Below are 14,412 nucleotides of genomic sequence, written 5' to 3' on the forward strand. Positions count from 1 at the left end.
CTTTGCTGAATGTGTCAGAAAGGACATCGTCACACACCATACATGACTGTAGAGCAACCTAAATGAGAGGTTTCACACCCGCACTGGCTAATGTAATGGATGCAAATATATTCACACCAGACTAAAAACTCTCCACGCACAAAAAGTCCCAAAGACAAGAGTACAAAGCCTAGTGTTCCGTCTTTATCACTCAAAGACAAGCACTTCAGATACTTTAGAGGAAATGTTAATGGTTAGACTTCCCAAATCCTAACTAATTCCCCAAACCCTACCTCAACAACACTCCTCAGCCATTCATTACTCAATATATATTCTCAATAAATATAATGTAGTCATCAACCCCAAATAATTACTCTAAACCCATTACTCGGAAGTGATATTTCAGATTCCATCCTGTATCTTCATAAATGAACAATAAGTCCAAATATTGCACTTTCAATACAAGGTAAATGGATACTCTTAGCAAAAAGGGTTCCAAAAGGGTTCTTTGGCTGTCCCCGTAGGAGAACCCTTTTTGGTTCCAGGTAGAATCCTTTTGGGTTCCATGTAGAACCAAAAATAGTTATTCAGAAGGTTCTCCTATGGGGACAGCTGAAGTTTCCTTTTAGGTTCTAAATTGATTTTTTTTTTTCAAGGGGGTAGATTCAGTGCAATCCACAGCACTTTAGATGCTGACTGAATCACGCTCAAAACATGTTTTATTTTATTACAGACTATACTGTAAACATAATTACTCAACAGCATTCATGGATTCTAAACAAATGTGGTTGCTCACCCTCTAGCATAAACAAATCTTAAAATAACATAACTTTGCAATTGGACAAACTTTTGAAAGTCATAGTAAAAGGAATTTGGATGTCCTGATTCAAATATAAGCCTGCACTCATTAATTTAAAGTCAAGAGGACAGGATCACAGAGGGAATGACAACTAAAACGAGAGGCAGAGTACATCCCTGTGGACCAGAGCAGGAGTCTCGGTCTTGCATCTGTGTATGATGGAAATACATAAATACCCACACCCATTCCACATTTAGCCAGAAGTGCACAATTTACACAGCAACAACCACGTTTAAATTATTGCTACTGATTTTCGTACTGGGGCTCAAAAGGAACCGGGCATGCCCTGCAAACACAAACTTCCAAATTAACACCTAAAATTACAAATGCTCAAGCTGCTGCCTTTGATTACGTGTTAGACGAGTAGCTGTCTTTTCTACTTGCAATATGAAGATGGCCGTTTTGTGTCTACTGAACATGACCAGAATAGTTGAAATATGAAGCATAATAGCCAGCGATAGCATTAGCACCAGACACTTAGTCTGCAAAGCCTCAAACAGCCAGAGCATGGAATGGCGACATCAGCAAAACGGCATCAACCAAAGCCACTCAACCCATCTGTCACGTTCTGACCTTAGTTCTTTTATTATGTCTTTGTTTTAGTATGGTCAGGGCGTGAGTTGGGTGGGTTGTCTATGTTCCTTTTTCTATGTTTGGGGATTTCTGTGTTTGGCCTGGTATGGTTCTCAATCAGAGGCAGCTGTTTATCGTTGTCCCTGATTGAGAACCATATTTAGGTAGCCTGGTTTCACTTTTGAGTGGTGTGTGATTATTTCCCGTGTTAGTGTTTGTTACCACACGGGACTGTTTCGTTTGTTGTCTTGTATTTTTGTAGTGTTCAGTTTATCTTATTAAAATGGACACTTACAATGCTGCAAAATGGTCCGACCTCTCTTACTCCTCATCAGAGGAAGACGACGAACGTTACATCATCTTAACTTAGTTTTTTTTTTATCTCACAAAGCTAACTCTGACTGATGCTTCTCAATTGCACAACATTGAACGAAACCACTATTTCTAAAGGGCATCTGGTTTGGATTAATTGTATTTGACCATAAAATGTCAGTTATTGTGGGTTGAAAACTAAATCAAAACACATGCCAATACAGAAAGGATGAAACGTTCAACATGGATAGATAATGTAGGAACCACCAAATTATTTGGAACAATTGCATATTTGTTCCCCTTTATTAAAGCATTTTGCACCAGAGAAAAATCATTTATCTGACAATTAAATCCATTTGAAACCCATTAACACAATGTGAAGAAATCAAAGGGGGTGAATACTTATGATAGGCTCTGTCATTAATATTGACAATGTACGAAATATAAACATGCTCGATTGAATACTATGGAAAGACAAATTTATTGTGCCCTGTAAATGGAAATGTTAGAAAAGGAAGGAAGCAAATGTTAGAAAAAGGAGGCAACCTCCTTCCTTTTCTAACATTTCCATTTACAGGGCACAATACATTTGTCTTTCCATAGTATTCAATCGAGCATATTTATATTTCGTACATTGTCAATATCACGATCTTGTCACAATCTTGGAAATGAGCGGACCAAGGCACAGCGTGAGTGTAGTTCCACATATTTAAGTCAAAATAACAAAACATACAAAGGTCATATAGTACCCAAACACACTAACAACCAATCCATATCCCACAAAACACAGGTGGGGAAATAGCTACCTAAATATGATCCCCAATCAGAGGCAACGATAAACAGCTGCCTCTAATTGGGAACCACATTAGCACCAACATAGAAATAGATATACTAGATCACCCCCTAGTCACGCCCTGACCTACTACACCATAGAGAACCAAGGGCTCTCTATGGTCAGGGCGTGACAGCAACTGCACTGGGTGTGGGCCACACCATTGAAAAGGCCTGAAAACCTACAGAAAGGTAAACTGTAGTACGTAGTAATGACAGAAAATGAACCAAGTTAAGACCTAGATGTGATAAAGCCTGAAAATGATTTGCAAAGCATGATCTTTTAGCCATATACAATCCCATCAAAACATGTTTTAAAACGTTTTGCAACAGAAAACAAAAATAAGCCTTTCTTATTGAACAGATAGGCATACACAACTTCCCGGCTTGTTTTTCTGTCAGGTCAGGTGTTCTCTGCTGGGAATGATCTAATTGTAGTTAGTGTTGTTGTGGATGTAACAGTCAGAGAGGAGAGTTGCTGCTCTCCACACGATCTTCCCACCCTATTTCAAACACCTGATTGCATGGGCCTTTTCTCAATTAGACTTGCTCAACTCCTGTGTCCTCTCTCTTCCTCATCCTCTCTGGCCTCTTTTTGAAAAAGGTCAAAGGTAATTGAGGAGAGGCGGCAAGGAGTGTGAAAGTAGACAAAAATGCGCTTGTATGAAATGACTACTCCAATCACGTGTTACAGGGTGGAATCCCAAAATAATTCTAAAGTGATTAAAAACTAAATGTGCAAGACATTTTATAGAGAAAGGGATAAGTAACATAGTTTTTAGCCAATGTTTGCAATGATGATGAAAAAAATAACATTAAATTGCTAATTAGATTGCGAGGCTGTCTTGCTTGTGTTTGAAATGCTGCCTAGATAGCTGCATGTAACTCCCCACTTGAGTATTGCACTGGGGCAAAAAACTATCTGCGAGTTTGTACAAACATGATGACCATGTCTTTTGTGTACAACATGAAGTTTATAGGCTGCACCAGACAAAGTGTTCATTGCTGATCAAGGAGGGGGAAGCTGCAGTGTAACACTGAGCAGCAGGTACGTAGGCAGCAGCTACGTGAAAAAAACCCTGCAAATGTCTTTAGCCATGGCAAATCGGGTTTACAGAAAATCCGGAACCACAGCCAATCCGTACATAATAATGGGTTGCCTCCAACCTGCACCAATGACTATAGACCTAGACATTGAAAAATGAGTGCCTCTAGCCTATTAGACTAAATTGACTAACTCCTTTAGCAGTAAAAACATGGTTTCCCTTCCAATCATAATACAGAGTAATTGGAATGGCTCTGCGTCCGCTATAATGAGCGAGCTATCTCGTGATCATCTACCACTTTAAACAAACACCGGGTGGGAGAGTTTCTCTGCCTCACTTGTGGTTAAAAGCCAAACACTGTTTAGCTGAGGGTCTCCGACAAAGATCTTTGGTGAGGCACACTCGCTAAACACACATGGAAGGCTCACTCCTGGACAATGATGGTAGGCGGAAACCACATTGCCTGCAGAGTACCCGGCAAGCATGCCCCACGGTCAGCTAAGCAGAACAGGTGAACATTTAGGATAGATCTCGGGTGTAATTTGGCTTCTTCCCCTTCTTTCCTACTCCATCTACACACATCTGAAAACACAGGTAAAAGCAATATGGCAGACACCCTACAGGAATTTACGTTCACTTGTCCAGTTCTTTCACACCAGTCTAAATAAAGGAAACAAGATGAAGGGATGAAGGTAGGGAGCCACTTAGACTATTCAGATGCACCTGTTAAGTTCCTCCATTGAATTCCTCAGTGCTTGGGGAGCGGGCACCGCCAAGGCAAAACTGTGTGGCAGGAAGCGGAGGCAGTAAAAGCAGTCCTTGTGAAAGAACTAGCCCTAGGCTATAGGATTTGGTAAGGTGAAGGGCTAAATAACCGTAGACATGGCTTCCACTCTACACTGCACGCACAGCTTACCTCGAAGAACCACCTAGGCTCTTTAGATTGGTCAGTGTTAAAAGAAAATATCCACCGGACCACCGTCAAATCAAGCTCACAGCTCTTTCCAAAACCTGATATGATCTTAGAAATAGGCCCACAAGTAAATTATAGTCAGCTTGAAGCAATTCCTCGATTATGGCTTCTGAAACCATAATGCTAGGCATAGAATCCAAATATGGTCATAAGCAAAGAGATTGATTTAATATTGCTGTCTGCATAATGAAACAGAAAATCTATCATTTTAACATTCATTTACTGAACAACTCCTAAAAGCTACTCCTGGTGCAGCTGAAACTGCAACGCCCATGCCCCTCCCATCTGAGGATCTGTCTTTTTCAGCCATCTATTTCCTGTGTTTGAGGGGTGGAAAATCCACTTGTCACTTAAATCTCACTGGATTGACTGCTTCAATTTGACTCTTTTATACTCTTGCTTTTGCCTGTCGTTTTTTCCAGTTAACGTTACGACCACGGAAATGTTTGCAATGAACTGTCATGAACCCGGTAATTGCTGAATTGGCTCAATGGAATACATCGTCTTTCCTGTTGCATTTCTAAGAACGGTAAAGCTTCATAAGGGATAATAAGAGGGATACTCTTGACATTTATATCACAAGAAAGAGAAGAAATATAACTTCATTTGGATGTTCAAATGTGTTGATTTTTAAATCGAGGGTATCTGCTATTGACACACTTGTTGAATTATGCAAGAGAAACGTGACAACAGTAAAAAATGAAGCAGTATAGACAGAGCAGGTGAGTGCTGGTAGAGTAGACCGAGCAGGTGAGTGCAGGTAGGGTAGACCGAGCAGGTGAGTGCAGGTAGGGTAGACCGAGCAGGTGAGTGCAGGTAGGGTAGACCGAGCAGGTGAGTGCAGGTAGGGTAGACCGAGCAGGTGAGTGCAGGTAGGGTAGACCGAGCAGGTGAGTGCAGGTAGGGTAGACCGAGCAGGTGAGTGCAGGTAGGGTAGACAGAGCAGGTGAGTGCAGGTAGGGTAGACCGAGCAGGTGAGTGCAGGTAGGGTAGACCGAGCAGGTGAGTGCAGGTAGGGTAGACCGAGCAGGTGAGTGCAGGTAGGGTAGACAGAGCAGGTGAGTGCAGGTAGGGTAGACCGTGCAGGTAGGGTAGACCGAGCAGGTGAGTGCTGGTAGGGTAGACAGAGCAGGTGAGTGCTGGTAGGGTAGACAGAGCAGGTGAGTGCTGGTAGGGTAGACAGAGCAGGTGAGTGCTGGCAGGGTAGACAGAGCAGGTGAGTGCAGGCAGGGTAGACAGAGCAGGTGAATTCTGGTAGGGTAGACAGAGCAGGTGAGTTCTGGTAGGGTAGACAGAGCAGGTCAGTGCTGGCAGGGTAGACAGAGCAAGTGAGTGCTGGTAGGGTAGACAGAACAGGTGTTTGGTGGTTGCAGCCCTGTTCCACCCTTTTATGTTAATGTGTTAATATATGCAAATACACCCGGTGTAATTTTGTACAATAGCTCAGTCAATATCTGATGAATTACAACATTCTAAAAGTTTGGAGTATCTACGTCCAGTTTCTAACTGCTGCATTTATTTTAGTTGTTTTTAAAGCCTTAACAATTTCAATGTCCGTTGCTAGTTAGTTTGTCAATGGTATCAAGAGATTTAAACAAAGAGAAGTATATCAACTCTGCCTTGTAAAACCAGCATGTTATGGTATTCCAACTGGCTTCCATGAAATGTCCTTCAATACAGGTTTCCACAGGAATGCTTTATCTGAAACTTGCTTGAATCACTGGAAAATATGTTTATTCAGACAAGACAATGGTATGTTTTGGAGAGGCTTTACCTCTTGAATATATCTCAATAAACAACAATGGCCCAGGAAAATATGTAACAAGATGAACACAAACACATGTTTTATTATTAAGACATTTCACTGTGTCCCAACTGCAGTTGGATTTAGTGTACAGAATAGCTTTGTAACTGTTGGTACATAATGAACAAAAAGTCTTGAAATCAAAGTGAACATATTTACATAATGTAGTAAGGCTTGTGTGAGTCTTCAGTGTTGACTTTAAGTTCTCCTTACACCATCACCTGCAACAGAATGTGAGTCCAAAATTTAGCTTCAGACATTGCTCCTCTCTCTCTCACTCTCTCTCCTGGCAGGCAAACAGGGCAGATCCCACCTTGTGATACAGGGAGGATACCTCAGCAGAACTGGAGTGTCCTAAAGCTCTGTAGAACACCCAGAGCATGCAGGCAACATGATTCCCAAATTACACTCAGAAGCCTTTGATCTTGAGAGAGCGCTGCCATTTGAAGATGAGTCTGGAGTTTGGATCCTTGCATAGGCAAATATTTATGTACCTCTGAAAAAAAACAGGTTCTGACAAATCACACTCAAGTTTTGGTTGGTCATCCATTTGGGAACAGATGACTGCAATATCTCTGTGAGCTGCCTGTGGATATAATATTGCATCTTCCAATTCCACATGAAAACATGACTATACAAATATGCTAGATGATTGCATTGTCTTAGATGGGCACTGATGGCACTGCCTATCTTATTAAAACAAAGTGAAAAGGGCAACTATCTGAACTGGATACAGATAGTTAGCAATGTATGTGGCAAACATCAATCATTGCTTTGAATCTGTTCATACGGCGCCCTCCTGTGGCTAGCACAGAAATACAAGGTTACCATCCGGCCTTTTTATGTGAGTAAAGTACATGTTGGATTAAAAAAAAGTCACGACAGGCCTGATGGAAACAGAAAATGTGTCCGTAAACGTTTCAAATGTCGACAAAACAAAATACACGAGACAAGGTGGGCTCCCCGTGTTGGTAAAATTAATTATGTGAGAATTTTTCAAATGGTGGTGGAAATGCCTTTATGCGCAATGGACTTCTGTGGGCAAATGTTCACCTTTGACGGCCACTGGCACGCTGGATAAGTGTGCTCTTCACAGATTAATCCCAGTTTCAACTGTACCGGACAGATGGCAGACAGTGTAGTGTGTATGGCGTCATGTGGGCAAGCGGTTTGCTGATGTTAACGTTGTGAACAGAGTGCCCCATGGTGGCGGTGGGGTTATGGTATGGGCAGACATAAGCTATGGACAATGAAACCAATTGCATTTTATCGATGGCAATTTGAATACACAGAGATACCATGACGAGATCCTGAGGCCCATTGTCATGCCACTCATCTGTTGCCATCACCTCATGTTTCAGCATGATAATGCACGCAAAGATCTGTACACAATTCCTGGAAATTGAAAATGTCCCAGCTCTTCCATGGCCTGCATACTCAGACATGTCACCCATTGAGCATGTTTGGGATGCTCTGGATCAACGTGTACGACAGCGCGTTCCAGTTCCAGCCAATATCCATCAACTTCACACGGCCATTGAAGACGAGTGGGACAACATTACACAGGCCACAATCAACATCCTGATCACCTCTATGTGAAGGAAATGTGTTGCGCTGCATGAGGCATATCGTGCTCACACCAGATACTGACTGGTTTTCTGATCCAAGCCCCTACCCTTTTAAGGTATCTGTGACCAACAGACGCATATCTGTATTCCCAGTCATGTGAAATCCATAGATTAGGGCCTAATGAATTTATTTCAATTGACGGACTTCCATATATGAACTGTAAACGCAGTAAAATATTTGAAATTGTTGCTTGTTGCGTTGAGTGTATTTGGGATTTGATTAAATCATGGTGAATCAAATCATGTAAATCAAAATAATCTTTTGTGAAACACAAACAGTAATTTTCATAGACTTCCTTTGGGATTATGTGGCTGCAAAACTTGTTTTGTAGATACTTCAAATTGATTTGGACATTTCATTTATGGGACATTGAAACTCAATAGATGCTAGTCAGCCTGCAAAGTAACTTCTAAGGTAAGATAAATATGACTAAACTAGAAAAGGTACATTTCCCAAAGAAAATCTGTGTGCTTGCCTGTCTAAAAATATTTGTTAAAATGTAGAATTCAAGCTAAATAGAAAGTGAAATGGTTCGTCATAGTAAGAATAGGTCTGATTACTTAAGTATATACACTCGGTGGCCAGTTTATTAGGTACAACAGACTAGTACTAAGTTGTACCCCCCTTTGCCTCCAGAACAGTCGGAAATTCTTTGGGGCATGGAAACCTACACCATTACACCACCGCCACCAGCCTGTACCGCTGAACCAGGCAGGACGGGGCCATGGACTCATGCTGCTTCTGCCAAATCCTGACTCTGCCATCAGCATGACATAAGCCTGTAATGCTGGAACCGGGACGCAACAGGAACCGGGATTCGTCGGACCAGGTACATTTTTCCACTCCAAAATTGTCCAATGTTGGTGATCGCGTGCCAACTGAAGCTGCTTCTTGTTTTTAGATGAGGAGTAGAACCCGGTGTGGTCGTCTGCTGCAATAGCCATCCGTGACAAGGACTGGCGAGTTGTGTGTTCCAAAATGCCGTTCTGCACACCACTGTTGTACTGTGCCGTTATTTGCCTGTTTGTGGTCCGCCTGTAGGCTTGCACGATTCTTGCCATTCTCCTTCGACCTCTCATCAATGAGCTGTTTTTGCCCACCACACTCAAAGTTGCATAGGTCACTAATTCTTCCAATTCTAACATTCAATCGAAGAGTAACAGAATGCCTCATGATGCCGGTCTGCCTGCTTTATATAGCAAGCCACGGCCACGTGACACAGTCTGTAGGGGCGAACCATTTTTGTGAACGGGGTGGTGTACCTAATAAACAGCCACTGAGTGTATTTCAGGAGCAAAGTTTTAGGCAATTAACTGTGCCTAAAACTCTGCTGAGACAGGCTTTCAAACTGTGGTCCCTGTGTCTGTTATTCTAAAACCATTATAACATCTCTTGGCACTGGTGGGCCTTCTCCAGGTTGGACCACTTCCTTCTTGATCCCGCCATCACCCAAGAGGTCCTGCATCTGCTGGCCCAGGCGGTGGAAAGGGCTCTGACAAGGATATAGAAAAGTTAACATTGATAACACTTACCTAATTTTTTTCAAACCTTTTTAAATGTGTTTGCAGTCTTGCCAAAACACCGTTTTATATCTTAGTTAGATAGCTAGTAAGTTGAAACGAAATTCTGCAAGGTGGGACGCGAAGCAAAAATACTTTTGCGTGACAGGATCAAACTCGCGAGGCCTGAAGCAGTGTCTTGGCTAGTTAGCTAGCTATCTAGCAAATGAGCAAATTATGCACAAAAATGTGTATACATTGTAACCAGTGAGCAATACATTTTGGTTTATGAAACAACCCTATTAATATGGTATAAAGTTGAGCAAATAATAGTTGTGTTAAAATGTTGACATCACATGTAACGTTAGGATAACTAGGGAACGTTAACTCGCTGCTGGCAATAGACAGCCTCCCATCCACCTCTTTACCTGAGTACCTGCCATTAGCCGCTCGTGGGGATCCAAAAACTGCTGAATTCTGGTCGACAGTCCGTTTCCTGACATAATGTTGTCGAAAGATGATTGCAAATTTCATCTCCACAAATTTCGACCTCGCCGCACGAGCATGCTTTTGCGGCACAGTCGATAGCGCGCCGGACCTCGGGCTCGAAGGTCGAGGGTTCGAGACCTGCTCCCTGCTGTTTCATTACACTGGTCTCAGAAGTGATCGGACCTTGCATCCACGACAGTGCGTGTGCTTGACCGGTAAGCGCGTTCCTGTTGTAAGACGTAGAGTCGCAAGCTGCTCTTTGAAAGGAGGGAGTAGTGTAACCTGCTCCCTGCTCTTTCATTACAATAATAAAAAATTCTATGAATAATGTGTGTTGCTAGTTAGCTTGCGTTATAACAGATTTCCCGCGGCGAACGTAGCCAAGGGTGCGTTCAGTTCAATCGAACGTTTGCTACTTTGCGTTACGACTTTTACACGTTTCCCCAAAACGTGCAGGTCGTTACAATACTTTGAGGTACGTCCTCTACGTTTGGCGGGTGTGTCCTTTTAGCAATGAGTGACGTTTTAAAGGGAAGCGGAGCATTTTAGAACCCACAACCCAACCAAAGTGGTCCTTCAGAACAGCACCGTTTGTACTATTTCCCCTTTTGCACAATTCTTATTTTTCATGTTTGTCATTGGCATAACAGTCTATGGACATAGATACGCCTACTGTACACATTTACTTTGTAAGTCTGTTGGAGTACTTTGACATTTTTATATTGATACAAATATAAACAAAACATGTGCACAAGAACATCAATAGCATAATACATTTTCAAAAATATGTTTTTCTGAAAAATAAATGCTATTAGCTTCCGTTGTAGTTTTAAGAACTGATCCAGCATTTAGCCAATACCACTGAACACATTTTTTAAATGTTTAAACTACAAAAGGCAATAGTCCATGCTTGTAATTTGACAAATGTACAACACACTCAAACATATTTAAAATTATACTGTGGCATGGGACTATTTTATACAATTTCACAGTTTAAGATAAAGTTAAATCCTCAGCGTATACCAAACACAAACCAAGAATTTCACACATACATGTCACGGTCGTTCGTATAATTAACGGACCAAGGCGCAGCGTGCATAGAGTTCCACATGTTTAATTAAAGAAACTCACCAAAACAATTTAGAACCAAAACAAAACGTGAAGTCAAATGCAGTGCACACTGGCAACTACACACAAACAAGATCCCACAAAAGCCCAGTGGAAAAAGGCTGCCTAAATATGATCCCCAATCAGAGACAATGATAAACAGCTGCCTCTGATTGGGAACCATACCCGGCCAACATAGATATATAATAACCTAGATAACCCACTCTAGTTATACCCTGACCTAACCAACATAGAGAATAAAAGGCTATCTATGGTCAGGGCGTGATAGTACCCCTCCCCAAAGGACCCTCCCCAAACCTGACTCAATAGGGGAGGGTCCGGGTGGGCATCTAACGTCAGGGGCGGCTCCGGTGCAGGGCGAAGTACCCACTCCGCTCGCGGAAACGTCCGCTTCGGTGGCAGCTCTGGTGTGGGGATCGTCGCCAGAGGAACCGGACCGTAGGTCGTCGCCGGAGGAACCGGACCGTGGGTCGTCGCCGGGGTCTCCGGACCGTGGATCATCATTGGAGGCTCCGGACCGGGAACCCTCGCTGGAGGCTCCAGACCGGGAAACCTCGCAGGAGGCTCCGTACTGGGAACCCTCGCTGGAGGCTCTGGACCGGGAACCCTTGCAGGAGGCTCCGGACCGCGAACCCTTGCTGGAGGCTCCGGACCGGGAACCCTCACTGGAGGCTCCGGACTGGGAACCCTCACTGGAGGCTTCTGCCTTGGCACGGGACTGGACACTGTGCCTTGACTGGATATCGGCTCAGAGGAAGGCTCCAGCCTTGGAAATGGAGGTTCCGGACCGTGGACTGTCTCAGGAGGTTCCGGACCGTGGACTGTCTCAGGAGGTTCCGGACCGTGGACTGTCTCAGGAGGTTCTGGACCGTGGACCATCTCAGGAGGTTCTGGACCGTGGACTGTCGCCGGAAGCTCTGGACTGGGGAGGTGCACTGGAGGCTTGATGCGTGGGGCCGGCACAGGTGGCACCGGACTGGGGACACGCACTTCAGGGTGAGTGCAGGGAGCAGGCACAGGACGTACCTGACTGGGAAGGCGCACTTGAGGGAGACTGTGAGGAGCAGGCACAGGACGTACTGGGCTGTGGAGGCGCACTGGAGACCTGGTGTGTAGAGCTGGCACAAATAGTGCCGGAACGATGACACACTCCACACGGTGAGTGCGGGGAGCTAGCACAGGACGTACAGGGCTGTGGAGGCACACTGGAGACCTGGTGCATTTGTCCGGCCCGCATGGTACCGGACAAATGACACGCTCCTCAGGACGAGTAAGAGGAGCTGGCACAGGTGGCATCGGACGGCTAACACGCTCCTCAGGGTGAATGCCGTGCATACTACACCAAACCAACAGCTCTCTCGCTTCACTCTCCTCCAATTTGTCCAATAACTCCTCTACAGTCTCTGACTCACACCTCAACTTCGCCGACCACCCCGTGTTCCCCCCCAAAAAACATTTTTTGAGGCTGTTTCTTGGGCTTGCGTTGTGCCCGCGAACTCCGGCGTTGTCGCTGTCCCTCCTTCACCACTTGCGTCTGCTTCCATGGAAGGCTTTCGTCTCCTGCCATTGTCTTCTCCCAAGTCCAGGATGTCTTTACCTCCTGGATATCTTCCCAGACCCAGGATACCCTCTCCTCCTGTGCACGCTGCTTGGTCCGTGAGTGGTGGGCTCTTCTGTCACGATTGTTTGTATAGAATTAACGGACCAAGGCGTAGCGTGCATAGAGTTCCACATGTTTAATTAAAGAAACTCACCAAAACAATACAGAACCAAACGAATGCTTAGTGGCATTGTAGACTCTGGGGCATTTCAGAACAGGTGTATATATACTGAGATCAGGTGACAGATCATGTGACAGATCATGTGACACTTAGATTGCACATGGGTGGACTTTATTTATCTAATTATGTGACTTCTGAAGGGAATTGGTTGCACCAGATCTTATTTAGGGGCTTCATAGCAAAGGGGGTGAATACATACAGTTGAAGTCGGAAGCTTACATACAACTTAGCCAAATACATTTAAACTCAGTTTTTCACAATTCCTGACATTTAATCCTAGTAAAAATGCTTAGGTCAGTTAGGACCACCACTTTATTTTAAGAATGTGAAATGTCAGAATAATAGTAGAGAGAATTATTTATTTCAGCTTTTATTTTTTTCAACACATTCCCAGTGGGTCAGAAGTTTACATAAACTCAATTAGTATTTGGTAGCATTGTCTTTAACTTGTTTAACTCGTGTCAAACGTTTTGGGTAACCTTCCACAAGCTTCCCACAATAAGGTGGGTGAATTTTGGCCCATTCCTCCTGACAGAGCTGGTGTAACTGAGTCAGGTTTGTAGGCCTCCTTGCTCGCACACGCCTTTTCAGTTCTGCCCACACATTTTCTATAGGATTGAGGTCAGTGCTTTGTGATGGCCACTCCAATACCTTGAATTTCTTGTCCTTAAGCCATTTTGCCACAACTTTGGAAGTATGCTTGGTGTCATTGTCCATTTGGAAGACCCATTTGCGACCAAGCTTTAACTTCCTGGTGGCGTGAGATGTTGCTTCAATATATCCTTCCATAGGATGCCATCTATTTTGTGAAGTGTTCTTTGGCTTGCAAGCCTCCCCCTTTTCCCTCCATACATAATAACGGTCATTATGGCTAAACAGTTCTATTTTTTCCCCCCATCAGACTAGAGGACATTTCTCCAAAAGTACGATCTTCGTCCCCATGTGCAGTTACAAACCGTAGTCTGGCTTTTTTATGGCGGTTTTGGAGCAGTGGCTCCTTTCTTGCTGAGTGGCCTTTCAGGTTATGTCGATATAAGACTCGTTTTACTGTGGATATAGATACTTTTGTACCTGTTTCCTCCAGCATCTTCACAAGGTCCTTTGCTATTGTTATTATTCTGGGAATGATTTGCACTTTTCGCACCAAAGTACATTCATCTCTAGGAGACAGAACACGTCTCCTTCCTGAGCGGTATGGCGGTTGCATGGTCCCATGGTGTTAATACTTGCGTACTATTGTTTGTACAGATGAACGTGGTACCTTCAGGCATTTGGAAATTGCTCCCAAGGATGAACCAGACTTGTGGAGGTATACAATTTTATTTCTGAGGTCTTGGCTGATTTCTTTTGATTTTCCCATGATGTCAAGCAGAGGTACTGAGTTTGAAGGTAGGCCTTGAAATACATTCACAGGTACACCTCCAATTGACTCAAATGATGTAAATTAGCCTATCAGAAGCCATGATGTCCTTTTCAGGAATTTTCCAAGCTGTTTAAAGGCACTTCTGA

This window comes from Oncorhynchus tshawytscha, linkage group LG30 (genome assembly GCF_018296145.1).
Source record: "Oncorhynchus tshawytscha isolate Ot180627B linkage group LG30, Otsh_v2.0, whole genome shotgun sequence".
Classification (NCBI taxonomy): Eukaryota; Metazoa; Chordata; class Actinopteri; order Salmoniformes; family Salmonidae; genus Oncorhynchus; species Oncorhynchus tshawytscha.